We start from the raw sequence: 5255 nt of genomic DNA, 5'->3' as shown, positions 1-5255 counted from the left end.
GGAGCGACTCTAATCTTCGAATCCCCCACTATTTCCGCGCCACGATGCTCCGTCAGGAGCGGATTGAATCGCGCAGTGTGACGCGGTTTAACGAGGCCGCCCGCGTGTATTCGCTGCCTTTGTTTTGAGAAAAATATTGCCGTCATTGTATCGGTCGAAATCACACGCTCGAAATCGAATTAGATTTTTTCATTGTCGTTCGCGTTACGAAACATATTTTAGCAATACTTACGTCCCAATTAATTGTATTCAGAACTTCTTCTATGTTTATTTCACTTACTACTTGGCAATTTTGTCACGTTAATATTAAACAATTTTGTATACTAATAAATTTCTAAATTTTTATTAGAATTATTCGTTCAATATGAGTTTTCTGTCCTGTTAAATATCTTAATCAATTTTATCTTACTTTACGATTTTTATATTATCTAACATAATCTCGTCATTGCAGTTCTTTATAAATATTAACACATATGTTGTATATTAATCCTCGTGATCAATCATAATAATTCTAAAAATCCCAGATTACACTGGGACTTTTAATTTCCCAGAAACAATATCCAAATTTTTTATATTAACGAGACGATTTCCCGAACCGAGCGGGCGCGCCCGACGACGGTGCACATCGTTGCCGTCGATCCTGATCGGTCGACGTCGTAGATCCTCGCGCTTCCTCGGCGGCATGTTTTAAAAGAGACGAGGATTTTACGGTCCGTCAGCATTTGCCGCGAGGCCTCGAAGGCGGGAGGTGTACAGCAGCGTGCTGTGCCCCGGGTACGGCGCCACTCCTCTCTTCCTGCGGACGCACAACGAATTGTAATTGGCCCCGGCTTACTCTCGCGGATTAGATTGCAATTTATCTTGGCCTCTTTGACCCGACCGTGTGCTCCCCTCGGCCTCGCGAGCGCGTGGGTCGCGCAACGGGCTAGCACGCGCATCCTCGTCTCCGCGGTGGCTTGCGGACGACGATGACGGTGGGTCGCGTGGACAGTCGGCTGCGCGCCGAAAAGAGGAATTCGCGAAAAGTCTACGATCGGAAAAGAAACTAGAAATTTTAGTCGAATTGATACAATATATGTTGATATTTATTTCAAAATGTTTTTATTTTATTTTAAAAAATATTTTTTATTAAAAAAAAATATATAAGAAGTTTAGAGAGAAAATAAGATAAAATTGATCGATATATGATAAGAAACTTAATATCTGAGATATCTTATTGAATGAGTAGAGCTGATGAAAATGTAGAAATTGTTAGTAATTTTTTATACACTATAAATATTAACGCGCGACGCGCAGTCGAGAGAATTAAATATTCACGCCGGAAGGGAACCCGCAAAAAATACTGCGCTGTACAACTGGGAAAAATTATAGGCTGTCGAATTTTTTATATTGACGTTAACGTGTGATACGCAGTCACGTGAATTAAATATCACACTGTTCGTTACTCGTAATATTGTACCTCGTTAGAGATTGTCGATACTTTAAAGCGTATGCGAAAAGAGAATAATTAAATAATAGCGACGTAGCTGATAGCGAGATTCAAACGAGTTTGCGAGATAGGTTGCAAAAGTTAAATCTCAAAAAAAAAAAAAATTTATGGCCAAGATAAATTTCAGAAAAAAATTTTATATGCGTAGTACATAATGTGACAGTAATTCGCCAGCAGGATTTTTCTTCTCTTTTTTACCGATAATTTTTTACAAACCTTCTTTTCTGGCATTTTTTCACTTTTTCCACATTGAGAGCAGTAAATCCTAATTTTTAATAAACGTTTATTCATATAATACTAATAACATATCTATTTACGGTACATAAATGTACTTTATAAAAAAATGAACTTAATTTAAATTAATGATTCTTGTAATAAATAAATACCAATACATTTACATTTAGTAAATATTTTATTAGTACCGTTCGAATAAATATTAAAATTTAAAACTTTTTCCTTCAGTGCATATATGGGAATACATTTCAAATTGTAGAGGATATGTATAATTATTTTATATCCTAAAATGAATTCTTGTAATATTTAAAAGATATTCCAGAATCTTTCAACTGAATTTTTATTTTATCACAGAAAGATGATAGATTTCTATTTTATTTCACGCTAATACTTTTTGACACAATTAATTCTTTCTTTCTAATTTTTTTTATTTGTTTCATAATTAGTAGAGATAATTTTCTGTTGCATCACTTGGATCTCCACTCGCTGATTGCGAGGAGAGAAGAGACTTGAAAAAGTTGCGGTTTCAAAGAGCTTATGTCAGTGTCAGGAAACAATACTCAATCGCATTTTTTTTTGTTTTGATGCAATTGATTGGATCCGATAACTAAGCAAGAGGAAAAGAACGATTACGAAATGTACTCGAACAAATTTACTTTTCCGTCAACAAGACCCAAAACTCAACTCGATGCACTTCGTCGAATCCGCTTGCGAATGCACTATTGAGCAATAGCTTCAGGAGAGAAAAGTAATCGGATGATGCTTCTCTGGTTTTGTTTTCAAAAACAAAAATATTGCAACTTGTGTTACGGCGCACGTGACCCACATTGCGAGAACAAGTTAACAGAGACGAAGGCGAAAGCTCTCCCGATGCGTGCCTTGGTGTATCAATGTAGCACTTTCACGATTTCTGAAAAATGTAGGAACTAGCACGGCTGCACAGCGGAGTATTCCTATTAGAAATAATTTGTTCTTATCTGTCGTAGAAAGTTGTGGAATCAACGATCTCTTGTCGGTCTTTTGAGACAGAATAATGCGCATGACGTAAAGCTATCTGGTAATTGTCGAATTTCAGTTAATGCCTCGTTAAAAGATCGAATGATAAAAGTACGGTTCTCCAATCTAGAATGGAGTCACGCTTGCTGAGCTCTATTTCAATTTTTTAAATACCTTGTTTACGATGCGCTGGAATTATATCAAATAGATTTCATCATGTCAAGAGAGTTATCGTTCTGTCAGCAAAACCGTTAGTAACACTCGCTTAGCTTATAAAATTCTAACCGTTGACCTAATAAAGAAATCATTTGATTAAAAGAAAATAATACACATTAATTAGAGGGAAAAATTTTATCAGAACTAATTTGTTTTTAGCTACATCTTAAATATATGCGAATTGTAATTACATTTTATTTTATTGAATTATAAAATATTTTGTATATTACTTGCTGAAAATGGCTCAAAATGGTGTCGAAACTTTTATTGAAATAAAGTCTGTACTTTGAACATTAATAACTAACTGATTACCGCGCCAACACTTTCATCAGATGACAGGCCATATGACCACTTTCTTTGAAAAAAAAAGAATTGATAAAGTGTTTCAGTGATTAATATATCTATAATATAATGAGATTTTAACTAAATCTATAGTATGAAGTTACTGATATAGTAATCAGTTTATTGGAACGCTTCTTATTAAGACATCTCTCTGTGATAAAATAAAAATTGAGTTAAAAAATTCTGGAATATTTTTTAATTATTAAAAAATAGAGCATCAATTTTAACATAAGCATTTAACAAAATTTTTATATGTATACACGAAGACAGAAATGCCTCTGAACTTGCACGAGTATAAAAGCAAGTTCAAGACGCACGCTCCTTTCTAAATATTCGTGCATTATGACCAATGATTATTCGAAAAACGGTAACGTAAACTTAAATTAAATACAAATTAGCAAGTAATGAATTTAAACTAATCTAAACTTAAATTAAACTGAATAACACTAAGACTAGAAATTAAAAACCTACAACTAAGTTAAAATTAAATTTATACTAAACTCAAATTAAGCTTAATAATTAACAAATAAATTGTAATTAAGATAATATTATTTTTTTACTGAAATCGCAATTAAATTTCAAACGTTTTGTAATTTTTCCGTAATTCCGTATTTTCAGTTTAGCACACGTAGCACACATACAACATATTAATACACTGGAAATACGAAATTACGAAAGAATTACGGAATGTTTTGTAATTTAATTGCGATTTTAGTAAAAAAATAATACTACATTATTTAGTTCATTTATTGATTATTAAGTTTAATTTGAGTTTAGTTTAAATTTAATCTTAACCTAGCCTTAGGTTTTTAGTTTCTAGTCTTAGTCTGTTGTTTAGTTTAATTTAAGTTCAGATTAGTTTAAATTTAGTTTTACTTGCTAATTTTTATTTAATTTAAGTTTACGTTATCGTTTTTCGAATAATCATTTTTCATAATGCACAAATATTTAGAAAGAAGCTCGCATTTTAAACTTCTCTTGATACTCGTGCATATTCATATTGCTAGGCATTTCTGTCCTCGTGTGCACTCAACAATGTGTGATATATGAAATATGTTATGCATTATTTTAGAAGTTGATTCGTATACATTATTAAGTATAATTTTTTCAGATTATTAAATTGTCGATTAATGCCAAGTAAATATTCACAAGTTCTCCAGTTTAACGATTTGTCACGATCTTTATCGTCGGATTAATTGTTAATCAGAGCGGTGTGAAAAACGTGCATACAAAGAAAAGCAGTTACTATTAATAATCTCGGGACAGTTTCTTCCACGTTGTCAGGTATGAATGATTCAAACAACGCAGAAGCTTCCGCAACTTATTTGTTATCGTTATAGAAAAAGAGAAAGAACCATACGGGATTCAGATGGTAGATCAAGTCCGATTATTTACGGCGCCGTCCCCGATTGAAATATAAGCCTCGAGTTAAATATTAAACGATGTAATTGACATACTGCGACTCGTCTGCCTCTGTTAGCTATAGCGTCGTATGCGTCCGTGCGTACAGATGTGTGCACCGAGATTAAATAATTGCTTCAACATATATTATGGGACGCTGGACACGGAGAGAGGAGACACAAGACAAAGTAAATTGACTTAACTGCTATCGTTCATTTTGACCATAATCGCAATTGGGAACGTGACGCAACTGAGCCGATCGTAAAAAAGTTTCAAACATGCTTATCGAATTTGTTAATCCATGTTTTTGCGTCCGAGCGAAATGGGCAATTAAATTTAAAAAAAAAATCGTAAATCAGTTAAGCGCAAATTGTGTTTTGTAAACATCAGTGGAATTCTGTAGATAGTCTTTATATCATATTAAAAGTCCTTGAAACTCATTAACGTAATCATAAGCGATTACTCTAAAATATCATTTCACGTGCAAGCTCCTTCCGGAAAGTACAATCTCCTAGAAAAAGAGTAGTTGAATTGACGTCAGATGAATTGTGATCCATCCAATGAAAGAGATCGAAGA

The sequence above is a fragment of the Solenopsis invicta genome, chromosome 4 (assembly GCF_016802725.1).
Source record: "Solenopsis invicta isolate M01_SB chromosome 4, UNIL_Sinv_3.0, whole genome shotgun sequence".
Taxonomy (NCBI): domain Eukaryota; kingdom Metazoa; phylum Arthropoda; class Insecta; order Hymenoptera; family Formicidae; genus Solenopsis; species Solenopsis invicta.
This window is presented reverse-complemented; position numbering follows the sequence as displayed.